The sequence below is a fragment of the Nycticebus coucang genome, chromosome 9, assembly GCF_027406575.1.
Source record: "Nycticebus coucang isolate mNycCou1 chromosome 9, mNycCou1.pri, whole genome shotgun sequence".
Lineage (NCBI taxonomy): Eukaryota > Metazoa > Chordata > Mammalia > Primates > Lorisidae > Nycticebus > Nycticebus coucang.
Genome location: NC_069788.1, coordinates 89,757,353 through 89,777,061, shown reverse-complemented (window position 1 = coordinate 89,777,061; position 19,709 = coordinate 89,757,353). Strand labels below are relative to the sequence as shown.

Here is a 19,709-nt window from a genome sequence, read left to right as displayed (position 1 = left end):
CCAGCCAGCCTGGGTGCCCTCCCCCACCCGCCCTTCAGGCACGCTCCCTGCCCACCCCCAACTGAAATGAGTCCCCCCGCCTCACCACCCCTCCTGCAGCCCACACTTTGTTCTCTTCTGTGTTATCAGTAGAGATTTTTTTCAACATTTTTATTATGATTTTTATTTATTTTCCTCCTAAACAGGATGAGGAGGAACTGAATATAAGACGGACTGCATCTTTCCCTCACATTCTTCTTTGCCCACTCTTATTTCTTCTCCTTCCGCGTTCTTTCTCGGTCCTGTGGGTCTCTGTCCTCTCCATTGTCACCTTGGAGAGGTTCTGCTTGAGCTTAGAGGGGACCCCGAGCTCCTCCCAATCACACCCCTGCCCCACATCTTATTCACAGCCCTCCTCGTCCCTGCGATGATCTTGTTTTCCCAGCTTGCCAGTTTCTGCACTGCTGGTCTTTAACCACTGGGCTCCAGCTCTTTGGGCACAGAACCCAGGTTGTGCCCTGCCGTCCCTGAGCCCCTGGACGGGCCTGCATGGAGCAGGGGCACAAGCAGACCCAGGCCCAGGGCACGGGGACCGCTGAGTGTTGCAGGTGCTCCCACCCACAGCCAATGCCGGGTGGGTGCTGGGGAGCACGAGACGTGTGGATTTGGAGTCAACCCACCTGGCCTGGACACCAACCAGGCCAGTTACCTCAGCGCTAAGAATTCCCGTGCTTCCCAGAGGCTCTCTTTGCTCATCTGCAGAATTTGGACAAAGTCACTCTGTGTGTGTGCCTGCTCTTTCTCTCTCTGTGAGCCAGGCTTCCTCCAGCCAAGCTGTCAGTCATGGTACGACATACAGGTTGCTGCAGGGACCAGCGTGGCGGTGGACCCGAGGAGACGTCTGTGACCAGCTGTCATCCCAGGCGCAGTGGTCTGCCCCTGCCCTTTGTGGGTCAGCAGGGCGGCAGGAGGGAAGAAAACCTGGGCATGAGATGAAACTGTGCGGGGCCTGAGGGGAGCCAGAAGGACAAGCCAGAGCCCGTGCTTTCCTCTCCAGCCTGCCTGACACAGCCACCCCGGCCTGGGGTCAGGAGGGATGAAGTGAGGAGGTGCCACTGGCGCAGACACCGCCTCACAGCCTCCCGGTACGCGGACAGATGAAGGGGAACAGGCCTGGCGCCCCACGCCAACCTCGGAGCGTCCTGACTGCCCCTTAACTTCCACTTTCTAAACCAGACTTACATTTCTCTCATGGCCACCCTTTACCTGGAACCCCGCAGGACAGAGTTCTGAGAAGTGTGGTCCCTTCCTCGCTACACTGACACCTGGCTGGGACTATTACCCCCTACATTTTCCAAGGGTTTTATCTTACCGTCTCTGCCGCTGAGATGTATTGCCTTGGCTCTCCCGGAACCCAGCGTCTAATTACAGGGCCGAGACACGCCCTGCCTGGTCTAGGTGTCCCTCTCTGGGGCAAACAGCTCTGGACACGGAGGGCAGGACAGGTGATAAAGTGGCAACTCCTACAGGCAGCTGGGGTGGGGCAGTTTCTATTGGAAGAATAGGAAGGATAAAACTGTATGTGTCACCCCTGCTATTATATGCACATACATTAAAATAATAAAACTGGGGTAATGCAGGGGAGGGAGGAGGGGAGCAGTGACTCTGCTGACCATAAGTATCAATGAAGTTGCCCTTCAGGGGTGTAACACATGGTGCTCTGGGTGCCAGTAGCCAAGGACAGTCCTCAGCACAGACACCCGTGTACGTCACCCCTCCCTGTGTCTCAGGCATCAGAGCACTGGATGACGTTTAATACAGCTTGCATCCCCGGCAGTGCCCATCACGGCAGGAGGCTCAGTGCAGCAATCCATGTGTGTGTTTTGCAGACTTTTCCAGAGGAGCACCATCCTATCTCTCACCATCTGTCTCCTCAAAGCAAAAAGGGCAGCTTTCCTGGATTCTTTCCTAGATTTCTGGCTAAATCCTCCTTTAACCTTCACACATCACTTACTCATTTACAAGCATATATCTGGCACTGACTGTGTACCAGCATGGTCTCCTGTACATGGAACTAATGCTGGACTCAGGGGGGTAATACTGATCTCCCTCGCTCCAGGGTGGCTGAGTATCTGGGTGCTTGGCACTTGGAGATGCCTACATACCTGGTGTGGAATTATTCCCTATATTCTTTGATATATTGGACTGGTAATTTTTTCCATTCTTTCCCTGGCCCCCTTCCCTAGAACTGGAAGCTTTCTTTTTCCTCCCCTGGGAATGAATGATTTCTTAATGCAAGAAGAATGCCCAGCAGACTAGACCTGTGAGTTCTTTTCTGGTGCAGAGCCTGCTCAGGTTCAGGTGAAGAAACTGGTTTCCAGGGCTTTTCCTTGTCATGTATGGACCCTTCCAATGCCAGTAAGACATCAGGCAGGAAGCTAGTGAGGACTATCCAAGGAGCCCCCAAGTAGCCCAGAGACAGTTCAGGCTGAAAGTCTGCACTGAAACATACAAGGATGAAACTTCCCCAAGAGTGTTTTGGAGCCTCCAGAGCACCAGGCTGGGGGCAGCCAAGGGCAATTGCACTTGGCAAATGTCCTGGGGAGCCCAAGGTGTTCTCGAGGTGAAATGGGAAAATACTGGCAAGAGAAAACTTTGTCATTACTCCCTGCATTTAATCAAGGGTACAAAGAACGGAGCATGAAAGCATTGTCCTCAAGCAAGTATGTCAAATTCAATGCCAAAAATATCCCAATCCTCATCACCCACCTGACAGTCTTTGTGTGGCATCACAGCTTCCTGCATTTACTGCACATAGCACTTCGAAAGGGAAAGGTCAGGGTTTTTGACATTCCAGCAGCCTGGCTTTGAATCCTGGAGATAGCCTGATTAGCTGAATATGTCTGGATGGGACATTTGGCCTCTCCAAACTTCATACATCCCAGACAGGACCATCATGAAAAATAATGATATAAATATTCTTTAGGGCTTAGAAGCTATTTTTTACCAGTAATAACAAAATGGATATAAACTCACAACCTCCTATGACGGCAGCATTTATGAGATCATTTAAACAGATTTTGTGGGTTTTTTCTTGGCAATATCCCTTGTATCTCTTGAAATGTGATCATCAGGCAATAGATATCTGTTGAATAAATTAATGAATAAGTATATGGATGAATAAGTGTGATTTCCCTCACCAAAACCACCTTGCCTATGACAGAAAATCCAAGTTTGTTAAATAGAACAGTTAAGAATGCTGTAATTGTGGTAGAATGCCTGCCACTGCCACTCCCCAAACCCTCAGTCTATACACTTGTTCAGCCTCTGCTAGCTTTACACCATGGAAGCGCCAAAATCCTGAGCCTTCTCCACCCCAAACAAGCCCTTCCTGTCTTTACATGTGCTGGGACTTGGGCTTGTAATACCTGTTTCTTGTCTACCTGAGAAATTCTTTTTTTTTTTTTTTTTTTTTAGATTTTTAAAAACCAAAACATTTATTGCATGACTAATTGTTGAAATTCTTAAGATGAACTGGATGCTGCAACAGCTGTCGTCTTGGGTTTTGGTGGTGTTCCTTCATGGAATCCATGCCTGCACCATATTAAAAACAAGGACAGCTATTTCAGCAACAATGCACACATTTTAATCTTTGTTAAGCAGATTTCAATGAGCTTATCACCTGAGAAATCCTCATCTAGCTTCAAAACCTAATTTAGATATTACTTCCTGCAGAGGTAGAAGGTAGTGGGGGTGATGATGGTGGTGCTGGTGCTGGTGATCATGGCCCTAGACTTGCTAATGCTGATTGCCATGATGGCAGTAATGGTGGATTTGGAGGTGCTGATGGTCGTGCTAATAGTGATGGTGGTGATGATGGTGATGGTGGTGATTGTGATGGTGGTGGTGAGGCTGGCAGCGGTGATGATGGTAGTGCTGATGGTCATGATGCCAGATAGAGGTGCTGGGGATGATATGATGGTGGTTATGATGGTGGTGATGGTGGTGCTGAAGGTTTAGTGCTGGTGGTGGTAAGGGGGACAATATTGGTGGAGGGATAGAGGTGGTAGTCCCAGGGACAGTGGTTATAGAGGTGGTGGTTGTCAGGGTGGGGACTCACAAGGAGCTCAAGGTAAGAGTGGAAAAAGAATTTTCTTTTTTTGAGACAGAGTCTGACTATGTCACCCTCGGTAGAGTGTTGTGGTATCACAGCTCACAGCAATGTCCAGCACTTGGGCTTCAGCGATTCTCTTGCCTCAGCCTCCCAAGTAGCTGGGACTACAGGTGCCCACTACAACACCCGGCTATTTTTCTGTTGCAGTTGTCATTGTTGCTTAGCTGGCCCAGGCCAGGTTTGAACCCGCCACCCTCAGTGTATGTGGCTGGCACAGTAACCCCTGTGCTATGGGCACCGAGCCATAGAAAGATGTTTTGCACAAAGATTAGGATAAAAAGTAGTACATGTATAAAGTTTACTTTTCCCCAAAGAAATGGGGAAAGGGGCACAGCCTAAGAGTGAAAGAGGTCTGTTGGTGCCGACGTCGAGTGGCTTCAGGTTTTATTAAGGAAGGTAAAAGAAAAATCGTGGCCACAGACAATTGTGAAGCTGCTGTGTTTGCCTTTTTCCTATTTTCCACTCTGCTGACCGATAAAAGGAATTGGTTTTTTTCTTTTTCTTTTTTTTGGCTGTTGACGGAGTAATAGGAGGCTGCTGGCAATCATTTCTCCTTAAGAAAGTGAGAAACTCACACTTCTGCCATCCACCTAGAGCTCTTCAAGGCTGTGAAAATGAACTCTTAGAGATAATAAGTTAAGCTAAAGAGGGCTGAGTTCCCAGGTGTTTACTCAAACAAAAGGAAGGGACATTGTGCTGTGAGTTTTTCTTTAAAGAAACAATTGTGTTGTGCTGTGAGTTTATTTCTCTTACTTTCTATTTGATAGTTTATCTTTCTCTGTCAGCTAGTTCATTAGCAAGGCCACCTTTCAGTGGTAATGGTGATAGCAGTGGTGCTGGTGGTGCTGGTGCTGGAGGTGATGGAGATGATGATGACCGTGATGGTGGTGGTGATGACGGAGATGGTCATAACAGTCCTGGTGGTGGTGGTGGTGGTGGTACAGACACTAAACAAATCTTTATCCTAATTACGTAATTATAATTTTCATGCGGCAACAAAAAGAAAGTACTATCTTAGATTCTTTTCCTCCTTTTAAAATTCAAATGCATTTCAATTTCAGGGCTTTCAGCTTTGAGCCATTCATGGTCTTCTATCCCTAAATGAGAATAATGGCTGCCCTGCACTACCGTTCATTCATTCACCACTGGCAAGTTTTTACTGACTGCCTTCTCTGTGCCTGGCACTGTTTGGTCATAAGGAAACAGTGCTAAACAAAAGTCCCCCAAACTTCCACACAAGCAGGTTTCCCCCCGGGGAAGTGTGGTAGCTCTACCTCCTTATATTTGGAATCCAGTGAAAGTTTCATAATTAATCTACAGTTTCTCTATGCCAAACAGTCTCCTGAAATAGATAATTAGGTCCCTACTATAATTTTAATGTTTTCCCCCTCTGAAACTCATGTTGAAACTTAACCCCAATGTAATAGTCTTAAAAGGTGGGGCCTTCAAGAGGTGACTGGGTCATGAGTGGATCACTCTATTCATGGGTTAATGGACTAAGAGGTTATATAAAAGCAGATTTGTCCCTCAACATGTCTCTCTCACCCTGTGATGTCTCCTCCAAGTCATGATACAGCACAAGGTCCCACCTGATGCCAGCCAGATGTAGCTGCCCAATCTTGGACTCCCCAGACTAGAAGAAATAACCCTCTTTTGTCAAGTTTTGTCTCAGTATCCCATTATTGCAACAGAACAGGAACTAAGACAGTCCCTAAACACAGAAATTTAATAAAAGGAAAAAAATACAGGCACGTACTGAAATCTTTACTTAAGCCTGGCAAAGGAGTTGAGTTGATAATTAATCCAGAGTGCACAAAGTCTTGGGATTCTTTGGTATTTCAGGGTTGAGCCTGGGAGGAGGGGAGGGCAGAGAGAAGTGGGCAGGTGTAACAAGGGCGTCCCTGCAGGCAGAAGCCTCTCTGGGACCTGGAATGCCACCAGCAGGAGATTGAGCCCCACTGCTTACCCCAGGCAGCCCCAGTGGGAAAAGGCAGTGTCAGGCCTGGCCATGTGATCTCCAGGCAGGTGTGTGCCACCCTCAGCAGCATAAAGATGTTGCTTTTTCTGTAATCGGAGGCACAAAATGTGCCGGCAGCTCTGGCTCCTACCCTGGAGGGTGACTGTGACAACCATCAGGGATTTTCTTGGAAGATTAAAGTTCTGCTTTGCCTCTAGGAAACTGTGGTAGAAAACAGATTTTTCTGTCACTTCTAAGGTGACTTGTGATCCTGTTTCTTTTCTGTCCTGCCCAGCAGTTTATAAAGAGATGCCATATGCCAACATACCCTTGAACTCTGCTTCTCTTTTCTTTCATTGGACTTTGATTCTGGAACAGTTGTGTAACAATTGCTTTCTGCAGAAGCCCAGCCTCCTGCCCGCACGCCCTGCCCACTGCCCTGCTCCAGTTTCCTAAGCAGCCCTACTCATGTTCTCTACTCTGTCTTCAAAGACAAAGCAAAGCAATTTTTCATTACTGGAAAAGAGCTTGTTTTCAACAGTAAGGCTGTCCTTGGATGGGCTTGTCCTTGGCTCATCCTCTGGGATCCACCCCTTCTGTGGTCCTGCAGGTGCCACCCATCTCTTGGGGAGTGTCCATGCCACAGCTATCCCTGCACATCCCTTCTCATAAATATCCAGAAGTTCCAGGGCTGTCTCTACTCAAGCCTCATATAGCCACAAACAAACCCTTCAATTTACATTTCACCACCTCCCAAGAGCTTCCCCAGATTCCTCGCAGTTAGAAGAGGCCGCACCCTTGTCCCGTCCCCCAGTGCCTGCCCTGCACGTATCCTTTGGCATGAACATCGTCTGCTCACTGTCCTGGTTTCAACGCCACCTGGACCATGACACTAGGGTTCTGTAGGTCCAGCCCAGCCTTGGTGGCCATGAAGGTGAGCTGGCTTCAGGCATGGGGCTGTGGTCAGGACTGTCTGCTCCTTCAGGGGCATGGGCGCCCAAAAGGGAACTCTGCTGAGCAGCATTCTGCCTGTGCTTGGGGTGGGCCAGGGCTTTCCCCTCTGCCCTCCCTGCCTCCCCCACTTCCTTTCCCAGGTTTGGATCCCTGACGAGCATTTCTACCCCAAATGCCATCTCAGCATCTGATATCTGCTTCCAGAAAGCTCAGCCAACATCGCCAACTTTCTTCATTCATTCTTTCACATGACGGATGCTGAGCAATGGAGACCCAGCAGTAAAAAGTGAGGGGCTTGTGGACCAGGGGAGTGAGACAGACTACCAACAGGTAAGTAAACAAATAAAAAGATGGCACATCTATACAAACAGAGAGTCCCTCATGGGACAGAGAATTACTTGGTGGTAACTAGCCCAGAAGCAGAAAAGCTTCAGAGAGGAGGAGACATTTGATTTGAGTCCTCAAGGTGGGAAGCAGCCAGGTGTGGGAAGAACTGTTCTACCTGGTTCCATGTGTCCAACTGCCACCTGCACAGCTCGCCCTATGCTCTTAAGTTCCAGGTGGCCCCAAGTGGACTCCCTAGCCTCAATCCTACTCCACAGCTCTTCCTGTGTTCATGATGGCAATGGACATATCCAAAACAATATCCCCGTAACCCCCACTGACCCCCAGCCACTCAGCCCAGACCCCAACCCCTCCCTCTCCTTCATCACCAGGCCTTCATGCCACTGACCTTCTGGGGCAGCTATACCTCCAAGTCTATTGTGGGCATTGGTTTGGGCAGGCCCTCAGCCCTGTCACCAACTGTTGCAATACTTACCTGACAGGTGGCCCTTCTCCAGATCCTGTGTCCCTGCCTGTGTAAGCCTTCTACCCTCACCTGCTTCACAGAACTCTGGGCTCACACATTACCTGTAGTATTAGTCTTCCAGAGCTACTGTAACAGATTACCATAGCCTGGGAGGCTAAACCACAGGCATTTCGTGTTTCACAGTTCTAGAGGCTAGAAATCCAAGATCAGAGTGTTGACAGACCCACTCTCTCTGAGACTCAGGGCAAAATCTTTCCTTGCCTTATCCCAGCTTCTGGCAGTGGGCGGCAATCTTTGCTACCCCTCGGCTTGCAGCTATATCCATCCGATCTCTGACTCTGTCATCACACAGCCGTTTACCCATCATCTTCTCTCTGTGCGTGTCTGTCTCTGTGCTCAAATTTCCCCTCTTAAGAAGGACATCAATCATCATGACCTCATCTTAACTTCATAATAAGGAACCTATCTCCTAATATGATCACATTCCGAGGTACTGGCAGTGATGACTTCAATATCTGTTTTTTGAGGGAGACACAATTCAGCTCCTAACACCTGTCCTGCCTTTATCCTAGTCTCAGTCACAGGTTAACGCAATATTCTTCCAGGGGGCTGTGTCCACTCCCCTATCCACAGTCTTTTACCTGGGTCAGTGGTTTGATTTTGTAGCACAACAATTTTTCAAAGATAATTTCACATGGAGCTTCAATAACATAAAGTAGAGGAGCTCTGATTAAAGAGGAGGGTGGTGAGGACTGCAGGTGCCTCACTCCACCTGCCCTGCCATGATGCCTCCACTAGCTGACCTCCAAGGAAGGCATGGGCCACAGTGGAGAAACACTGACTGGAGAGGTGGCCCCTTGTGGGGTCCCAGACATGCACCCTGACTTCCGCAGGCCTCTGCCCAATGCTAGCCTTAGAATGCCTCCCTGGATGGCCTGTGTATGTAACAAGTCAAAGTACTGAATCCCCCACTCCCACCTCACATTTCTGCTTTACTTTTCTCCTTATCTATCTCCCCTCTGCACATTAGAAAGAGCCGTCATGAGGACAGACACTTCCTTGCTGCTCATTCAGAGTCTAGAACAGTTCTTGGCACGGGGTAGATGCTTACAAACTTTATCTTTCACAGCTTTATTGAGAAATGGTTCACATTCTATAGCACTCAAGCCTTTCAAGGTGCACAGTTCAATGGTTTTTATTAATAGAGTATTCATGGAGGTTGTCAAAACACAACAGATGATCAGGGTCTCTTTCTTTGAACAGTAGCAGCAGAAGAACATCCTTGTTATGAGCACAACAGTTTATTCCACATGTTTGTGCATGGAAAAGAGAAAATTGGGGGTTTGAATGATGAAACACACATAGACACAGAGCTTTTATAGGTACTATTTTTTCTCCTTTTATTTTATGAGAAAATATAGGTATTATGTTATGAAATTGAAGAGTGTATACACAGATATGCTGACACCTTGTGAATAGATATTAAAAGTTGTTAGGTAACAATGTAAGTAACAATCTAAAAAATTAAACAGCTGTAGTTGATATCTATTGCTTTTGTTTGCAGAGAGCCTCTTCATTGACTAGATTGTCACTACCCTAGCAGCTACTATCATGGTACAGTGGTCCCCGGCCTCTGTCTGTGATTGGTGCATGTGAGGTGTGTACTAGACCCAAGATGGAAATTGGACTCCAAACCAAGGGACGCCTCATCTGACTGCTTTCTGAAGTAAAAGAGATGTAAGTTGGAGCTCTTGGCGGCTTTGCTCTGCCACGTGGACTGAGGAGGGGATAAAAATCAATTGGCAGTAATAGAGAAAAATAAAGCAATGGAAACAGCAAAAGGAATTGGGAGAAAGAAGAGGAGGAGGAGAAGGAAAGGGGAAAAGGGAAAGATGAAGGATTGCGAAGGCACGGAATTCCTGGAACTGGCTTCAGTGCGGCCTGGTTATATCACTGTCGGTTGTTCTAGGAGACACTGCTTGGGCCAAAGGTGGCCTCTGACCATGAAACTTAGAAAAGCATTAAATGCATGTGATTAAATTTGTCATTATTGAAGAGAATCATTTGCATCATGGAATATTTTCCGGAAGCTTTTTCCTCCCTTCCACCCCAAATTATTCCCTGCTTCTTGTGATTCCTCCCAGTGTCCATCTCAAATTTAAAAAGGTGGGGCTCTCGGGCTCCCAGGAGAGGTGTTCTTCATCCAGATACTCCCACTTTGAACCCCCATGGCCCACAAAGCAGATTCGGTCAAAACCCATCTCTCCCTCCTGAATTTCCTACTCCCACCTGAACATAAATCCTCCAGGGAAACATTGTTTTGGGCTTCCTGTTGGTAAGAGAGCCCCAGGGCCTCTGATCCCATGTCTGGGTACTACACTCCCTCTGCATCCCCCTCAGAGGCTTCTTTTGTGTACAGTCTCTGTCACCTCGAGGTTGGCCTGTGCCCTCTATTCCCAGTGGTGGCTCTTCCAGGAAATGTGGGGACTGTGAAAACTCGGAAAACTCAGAGTGGCAAGGAAAGCCTCATTCAGCATCAACCAGTGACTATCCGGTGCCCAAAACTTCTCTCCCTGCTTGTAGTTAACAATACGATGTGGGGTACTTAAAATTCCTTGAGAGGGACTGGCTCCTGAAAGAACACCTTTTTGGGAAGAGGTGGAGGGGAGAAGAGCACTGATGCAGGGTCAAGTGCAGAGATGAACTGGAGCACCCAGACCTGGCTCAGGAGAGCCTGCTATACCCTCTCTTCTTAGCTCAGCACCAGTGACATCAATCTGACAGCTTCCAGTTGGCCACAGGGGACTATTTCAGCACGGAAATCAGCAAATGCTACAAATCAGGGCTCCCCTACTCCTGCCTCCCAGTGGACACCTTTCCATAAGTTTCCCTGCCTCTGCCTGGGACTCCAGCTGCTGCTTCAGGTTTAGCCCCAAGATTGGCCTTTTCCAAGAACAAGAAGTAATCAAGTGATGCAAACTCACAGATGCAGATTCCAGGCCTGAGTGTGGGCACAGAACAGAGCCTGGGGCTCCTCAGGTTGATCATCAACCCCCTACCCTGTGCACCGCATCAATCTGTCTACCCCACAAGCCTTCCAATGACAGGAAACTTAGCGCCCCCTATAAACCGGCCCTGTGACTGCAGCAGAGTAGGTCTCAATATACATTTATTGAATGAAATTAAAAAAAAAAAATTCCTTGAGAGGGTACACCTCATATTAAATGTTCTTAAAATAGACACACGTACACACACATACACACACACAGAGGAACATAAGATAATCTGGCAGGGGACGGACATGTCAGTCACCTTGACTGTAGTGATGATGGCATGGTGATACATTTGCTCAAACTCATCAAATCATATACTCTAAACATGTATGGGGTTTGGGGGGTTTTTTTGTATATCAATTATACCTCAACAAAACTACTTAGGAAAATAAAAAACCGTCCCACCCTCACTGAGGCGCCTCAGGGAGATGGATGACTCCCAGAGGTATTTCTTGACACAGACAGCACAAAGGATAAAATTTTGGACGTCCATCCAAACTTAAAAAGGAGTATATCAAAGAAACATGCTCTGGGTCATAAAGAATATAAGACAACCAGCATTGTTCTAATGACTGTAGATACATGTTTTTTCCATACATATATATATATATATTTTTTTTGCAGTTTTTTTTGTTTGTTTGTTTGTTTGTTTGTTTTTGGCCTGGGGCCAGGTTTGAACCCACCACCTCCAGTCTATGAGGCCAGCGCCCTACTCCTTTGAGCCACAGGCACCGCCCTGTAGATAACATTTTTATTAAACAAAACCCCCCACTTTAATTCTCTTCCGTGGTTTAAATTACAGTGTATTAAATAAATGTTTTACCTTTTCCCCCATTTTTCCATATGTGCATAATCAGCAGTAAGAGAATTATAATATTTTGGCAAAATTAAAAACATTTAATTAATTAAAAATTTAAAAATGATTTTTCCCATTGACTGTTAAGAGCCTGGGTCAGAGTTTCAGCTTGCATGGTGATTTTTTACAGTTCTGTATCACCTCCCTGCAGAGTGAAATAACCTTATTAGAACCATTTGTCCAATGCTTGTCTTGGAAGAGGCCTGTGGAGCACATTAGCTGCCCTTATTCTTATCGCCCCAGTGGTAGACTAAAGGCATAGAATCGTCTTCCTGGGGTATCAAATGAGGATCCAGGAAGGCATTCTGTACGTATAAGCATTTTTGAGCACCCAGATTAAGGGTTTCTTTTCAGCTTCTCCATTCACACTTCCACCTGAACCGCTGAGAAAGTGATTCTAATACCCCAAATCCCTTTGAAGTTAAAAAATACAGTATGTACTCTGTTTGCCCAGTAAAGAAAAAAATAACTTCTTTCTTTGGTGACAACATGAAAATAAAATCTTTTAGGGATGAAGGTACAAGAACCATAGGTTTACCTATGCTAGTTAATGTAGTGAGTTAATTATACATATAATTAAAAACATTTTTTTATAAAAAAAATTTGATAAAATAATGATAATTTAAAAGTTTGGTGACAGCAAAATCGAGCATGTGCAGTTACAAGGCTAGATGGGGAAGAAATTAGCACCAAATCTGGGGGTGCTTTTGGTTACCAGTCCTGTGCCTCCCTTGTTGCAGGGAAGAGAGCCAACATATATATACACACGAGTACGTATTCAGCTTCCCCACAAATGCTGGATGTTGAGTTACCTTATTTAACTCTCACCTCTACCAGGAAATGGGTAATTTGGCCATTTGATAGAGAAGGAAACTGAGGCTCAGAGGTTAAGTGACTTCCCAATGTCATGCAGTTAATAAAACATAAATCCAAACCCAAACTCGGGTGTCTTGGACTCTGCCCCCTTTGTGGCCTTACACAGAGCAGCTTTGCCTGTTCGTGCGATTTGTAAAGGATCTACATTCTTTGCTACATTGGGGATTAAATTGTATCTTATGTTAGAATAAAAAATAGTTTCAGGTACTGAATTTTGAGCCACAGACCTTGTTCCTCCATATCCTATGACTCAACCCCTGGAAAGAACTGCTCTGCAAAGTGGGGTGGCCCTGTAGAGGTCACTTGGAGTAGGAAAGGCTTTGACGTATGTAGGAAGCCCTGTGAAAACACTCTCAGCAGCACTGGGGAAAGGCAGGGAACAGCACACCTTGCCAACAGCATTTGACAATCCCCCACCCCACAACCCCGCAGAAAAGATCAAAAAGTCAGAGGCTTTGTGGGATGCGTGGAGGTGCATATACCAAGTTTAATGACATCACTTAGCTAAATAGAAATAAAGAGAAAATATTTGTTTCATTTATTTTGTTCATGATACAACCTTCTATCTCAGTTCCTGACTTTCTTTCCAGAGCCTACAGAACAGACTAGTCTTAATACAAAAGATAGAGTCAAAGCAACCAGGATGCTCCTGACAGTGCTTAGGAGATGATAAAATTATAACATTGGTGGAAAGTCATAAAGCGCTTTGATAATGTCATCTAACTCAGTCCTCCTCAATACCCCAGTGAGGTGGATATTCACCCATCTTATTAATGGGGAGCATAAGACAGGTTAGACCACACATCTAAGATCGCACAGTCACGATGAATAAATGTAGCCAGCCACTAATCCAGATCCCCTGACTCAATCTACCCACACCCACTTCCCCACCACTTTCTGGGACAAGAGTTCTGCAAATATCAGTTAAAATAAACTGAGTTATGAAGGATGGAGACAGCTGATCCAAGATGAAGGAAGCTCTGCACATAGTCATTTACTCACCAAACATTTAAATTAGTAAATACTGTGGGCTAAACTCAGAGTGGCATAGATAAATGAGACATCTCTGTGCCTTCAAGAATCTCCCAAGCTAGTAGAATATATCTAAGAGAAGAAGAAACAGCATTTAACTCTTAAGGGAATACACACTGGTGAAATGCTGGGGCAGTGGCAAACATATTTTCTCAGTGAGTACACGCATGACTAGGAAACAACTGCCAACCGTAAGACAAGGGACCCATCCATTAGGCAAAGGATTTTGTTAATAATCTGGAGATCATATTTTTCAACTTCCCTGATCTCAATCAGCTGCATTTGTTAGCAAATTGGCAATTGGTGTATTTTTACATTTTTAACAAACTAATCATGTATCAGTCAGGATAGATGAAGGGATGCTGCTGTAACAAATGACCCTAACATTTCAGAGACTGCAAACAGCAATGATTGTTTCTTGCTCGTGTCATAGGTCATTCACAGACTGGCTACTGGTCCACTTCATCTTTTCAAATATTACTAGTCATAGTAGCAGTGCTGAGAGAAGCATAATGAACCATGCATGGCTCACCAAGCCTATTCCCAGAAGTGACATACATCACTTCTGCACCTATTTTCTTGTGCAAAGTCAACATATCTTTTCCCACAGAGGGGTAGCCTATGTAACGGTCTACCCTGGGTTCAAAATCACTGAAACTCTTTGATTGGAAAAAAAAAATTTAAATATTAAAAATTCTGTTACCAGTTGTTTTCAAGTTTACAGATATGAGAATTTTCATAGGTAACATATTTACATGGTGATCAACAACATTACATGACAGTAGAAATGTTTCCAAATATCTGCTTTCCAAAGATTCTCCAAAACATGAGCCTGGTTTTTTGTTTGTATTTTGACAATGTTACTTTTTCACTCATAATTACAATCTATCTTTTATATCAGCAAGACAGATTATTTGGGAGAAAATAAATACACTTGAAAATGAGATCCACTTTTCATTGCCAAAAAAAAGTTAACAAATTTGAAATATCTGAGAAAAAATATGCAACTCATCTTTAAATATCACACTTTTGAGTACTTGGTACAATATAAGCAGAAAATTTCTGTGTGTTATAAGGGCTTTAAATGTAATACTTCATCTCGCAAAGATTCAATTTTAAGATATTCTCTCTATAAAATTCATTATATTGATAACATCTTCCTAATCAGGACTTTAAAACTTGGTCATATCATAGGGCCCTGACCATGAAGGGCTGCCCTGTGCATGCTGGGAAGTCCAGCAGCATTCTTGGCCTCTCCTTACTAGATGCTAGTAGCACCCTCCCCTCCAGTTGTGACAACTGGAAATGTGCGAGAGGGTGGGGCAAAAATCAGCCCTGGTTGAGAACCATCTCCCTGTGGTCCCTCTCAGGCCCAGCATTATCCTGCTCCTGGAGTGAGTCAGAAGATGGAGCAGGCAGCATCTGCCGAGGCCTTGGAAGCGTTTGTGTGCCATCTGCTGGTGACCTGAAGCCCCATCTTCTCCAAACCCAGCTACCTATCTGGCCATCATCCCTGGAGGGTGTTCAGAGATTCTGATCTGGGGAAATGGCTAGAAAAGAAAACCAAGAATGTAGGACTTGTGTGTGTGTGTACACACGACTGTGTAGAAGATTAGCAAGTCAGGCCAGAAACTGGGTTGTTTGGGCTAATATGGCCTTGGATAGAAAAGCTGCTAGCTTCTTTACACCAGCTGTTTCCAACTGAGGTGATCCTTCCCCCTCACCCCCACCCCCACCCCACCCCACCCCCGGGGACACGGCAGCATCTGGAGAGACAGTCCAGTTTGCAACTCCTAACCAGTCCAACCCCTTTGATTTCCAGATAGGGAAATCAAGACTCGGAGAGAGCAATGACTTGCTGAAGACCAAGCAGTGACCACTGGTGGACATGGCTTCCTGACTGCCATTCCCAGGACACTTGTCAGGGCCAGGATCCCTAGCTTCAGTCACCCCATCCCACCCGTCTCTGTGATCTCACTCAACTTCCCGCTCAGATCCTTTCGCCTGGGATCTCACTTGGGGAAGGGCTCTCCCTGGGTTCCCAGGACCCCTTTGTTTTAGTGAATTTATGCTTTGGGCTGGGCTGATCCAACACTGTGAGGAGGGGCCCCTCTCCAGCCCCCAGCTGAGGGCAGTCTGGAGAAATGTACATTATCGGCATATACAAACGCTACTGACTTGTGGACATCCATTTTCTATCCTGAGACACTGCTGTATTTTTTGATCACTTCCAGGAGTCTAGTGGTAGTCTCCCACTTCCCACCTGACATGTGACTGCCCAGGCGCCCACCATTTGAGTAACATCGCCATTCCTTAGGTTGTTTGCTTTTTGTTTTTGAGCTTACTATGATCCAGCTCTCAGCAGGCACATCCAACTCAGTCATCCCCGCAGTGAAACCTGCCATTTCCACTACTGTGTAATCACCAGCTAATTGTATTTGATGCCATTCCTCTTCCCACACACACACCTGTTGGAGGTTGGCAACTGCCTTGACTCTCCTCCCCCACCCCCATCTCCTCCTGCTGTTTCTATGGTGCTGCTGAGGAACTTCTTTTTTTTTTTTGCAAGATGCTTTCCATGGCAACAGGCGCTGTGGCTTTGCAGTGAAGCAGCAGCTGCCTCTTCCTTAGAGTCTCCAAGCATCGCCCAGATGCCCTGGCCTCCGGCCTCAGCTGCTGACGTCCTGAGTGGCTCAGGCAACTTGCACTCTTCCTGCAGCCTGGAATGTTTGGCCACACTTGTTTGCATGGCTTGTCCCTTTCCTGCTTATCCTTGGCTTAAATGCCACATCCTTGGAGCTGTCCCTGACCTGCTCCTAATCACTCTTTACCCCTGTCTCCTGCTGTAGTTCTTCTGGCACTTGTCATGAGCTGCAATTCTGTTGTCTATTTGTTCTCATCTGACTAGAATATAAGTTACACAAGGATAGAAACTTCGCCCCACTCAGTGCTCAATTTCCAGAGTCTGGCCCAGGACTGCTGCAGAGTAGGTGCTCAGAAGTGACTGATGATACGATGAAGGTCCCCTGCCTCTTCTCCAGCTCTCAGCCTTCAAGTCCAGGGGAACATCATTTACCCAGGTGTGATGTTAGGCTCCTTGCCATCTGTCAGGGGAGCTATATGTAGGAGTTTTTCACAAAGAAATAGGAAAAAGAACAGCCAATAGAAAAGCATTTCAGTCTGGGATTCTCCAAGCAACGCCAAACCTCAGTGTTACCAGCCCCTGTTAACTTGAGCAGCCATTTCATGCAGGGTCAGGCTCTAACAAGGTTGGATGAGCCTATGTGCCTTGCTGACATCTGGAGATTGTTTATTCACTTCCAAGGCCTACTGTCAATAGGTAAGTTGGGGAACTGGACTCCGCAGTATTGGTCAAGGACCCAGGATACTCTGTGCACCCAGTGAAGTGTTGACTAATTATAAATTTAGTAGAGAATAAAAATGCTTTATTGTAGACTAACGATATAACCACTTTGAGATAAGAAAATATTGTGCAACCTTGTAACCTATGAGGAGGAATCTGTTTAACCTATACTATGATGAGTAATAATAGTGCTGATATTTACCTTTACTATGAGAATAAAATATAACAAAGAGAAAGAAGAGGGCAGACTAGTTCTTTGGGAAGTTATCCCCACTGCTTTCTGGAATTGCTGGCTTTTTGGTAAATAAAAGTAAAACTCTGATCTGTCATCCGCTTCTCTGTTGATTGGCTTGGGTGACAGATGGATGGACTCCTTGGTCCAACAATATTAGTGGCTGAAAACAACAACCACTTTATTTGCTCAGGATTGAGTGGTGAGGAATTCAGGCAGGGCTTAACCAGGCAGTTCTTTTGCTCCACGTGGTACTGACCAGGGTTATTCGCTCAGTAGCATTAAGACCTTGGTGGCTGGGCTAGGCTGGGCTGGAAGGCTCCTAGAGGCTTAACTTTAGTGTCTGGTGCCTTGGTGTTCCTCCACAGACCCCTTTCTCTCCATTTGTTTAGCTTGGGCTTCCTCACAGCTTGGCAGTCCCAAGAACTAGACTTTGTACATGGCAGCTGGCTTCCAAGATGGAGCATTCCAACCTGTGGAAGTTGAAGCTGCAGATCTCAAAACTCTGCCTCAAGGGTTTGCACAGCATCACTCTGCCCCATATTATTAAGACAAGTTAGAAGGGTTGCCCCGACTCAGAGGGAAGGGAAATAAACTCCACCTCTCATGGGTGGAGTAGCAAAGACTATGGCCATGTTCCATCTGCTGCAGAACCAGTCCCTTCCCAGGCCCAGGCAAGAATGTCAGACAGTCTCATTAAGTGTGGAACTAGATCACAGAACAGAAAACTCCAGGGACTCGGCTACAGGATTTATGGGTTGCCTTTCTCGGCTCTGCCACAACTGCAACTTAGCACTCAAGACTCTTGGTCACTGCTTCTCCCACTTCCAAATTCCACTTCCCAGTTCAGGGACTCATGGACCCATCATTTAGTTAAGCTGCCAGCTCCAGCCTACAGGACAGAGGCACACATCTGGCTATGGACCTAAAGACTATCCAAGTTATTGGGGGAAGATCCTGGAGAGGGAAGGTGGTTGAAAACCAGAGGCAGGATGAACGCACTCCCCAAAGCAAGTCTGCTTTGGATATCAAGACCAGTGGCACCCAAGGAGTATGAGGTTTAGCAGACCAAGTGCGGTGGTTCATGCCTGTAATCCTAGCACTCTGGGAGGCTAAGGCGGTGGATCGCCTAAGCTCAGAAGTTTGAGAGCAGCCTGAGCAAGAGTGAGATCCTGTCTCTACTAAAAATAGAAAAATTGGGTGTTGTGGTGGGCACCTGTAGTCGCAGCTACCTGGGAGGTTGAAGCAAGAGGAACTCTTGGGTCGAAAAGTTTGAGGTTGCTGTGAGCTATGATGATGCCGCAGCACTTTACTCTGGGAGACCCAGTGAGACTCTGTCTCAAAAATACAAAAAGCAAACAAACAACAAAAAAAAAATGTTTAACACATAATGAGGCTTTCTGGGGAGAACTGGACAGGAGCTGGTCCAAAAATGGTGGAGAAAGCAAGGAAAGAAGGCTGCCTTGGGGGTTTGTGGGGATTAGTGAGTGGGTTTGGGGCGAGGATTCCCAAGCACTATTTGACTTAATCAATAGCACCACAGGAAGGGGCACTGTGCTGTCCCATCAGCAGGCCCAGAGGTGCAGTAGAAGGTGGAGAGGGAGGGATGATACTTACAAGCCATCAACAGTCAAGTATCAAGACACAGAGTCAGACGTTTCATACCTGGATGGAGTTGGAACATATTCTTCTTTGTAAAGGATCTCAAGAAGGAAAAAAAGTATCCAATGTACTCAATACTATTATTAAACCGATATATAAACACTTGCACACTCATATGAATGATAAAACGTAAATATCATCTAGCAAGAGAGAGAGGGGAGGAGAAAGAGGGGAGAGAAGGCGGAGGGCAATCGGTGGGAGGAGGGAGGGATTTGGCGGGATCTCACCTGAAGTGCACAATGCAAGGGTACATTTCAAAATAACTAATAGCAAATTATAAATGTCTTACCACAAAAATATGTGAGGTGATGGTTATGTTAATCAGTTTGATTTAAGCATCTCACATTGTATATCAATTTATCACATTGTACCCCATAAATGTATACAGTTATGATTTAATAAAAAAAAAAAGGCCAGCACTACAGTTTCTTAAACCCATTCCTTCCGATTACCCACACCAGCTCTAAAGGCTGGAGACCCAGGAGGCTCTGAGCTGAGGGAAACAGAAGGGTAGGGGCAGGTGAGTTTGCCCCAGGCCTGGACTTTGGGTGGAGCTGCACTGAGCCCAGGGAAGAAAGGGCAGTGAGGCTGGGCTGGAGTTGTGGCGGACAGAGGGCAGAGCAGGCCCTTGAAGAAGAGAAATCCTCAACCCCCCCCCACCCCCAGGGTTTTCATCTTCTGAAATAATCTGCTCAGATGAAAATAGAAAATGCTCGTGGCTAAGGTGATACTTGCTTTGAGTGATTGTAATCAATGACT

The 19,709-nt window shown here is 46.2% G+C and overlaps 1 long non-coding RNA gene across 1 annotated transcript; it reads left to right on the top strand.

Annotated features, from left to right (window-relative positions):
* The first annotated feature begins 6,628 nt into the window (after positions 1-6,628).
* LOC128594211 (uncharacterized) lies at positions 6,629-9,927 on the top strand. Its single transcript, XR_008382515.1, has 3 exons — positions 6,629-7,044; positions 7,205-7,394; positions 9,440-9,927. It is a non-coding gene; the product is annotated as an uncharacterized LOC128594211 (long non-coding RNA).
* The last annotated feature ends 9,782 nt before the right edge of the window (positions 9,928-19,709 follow it).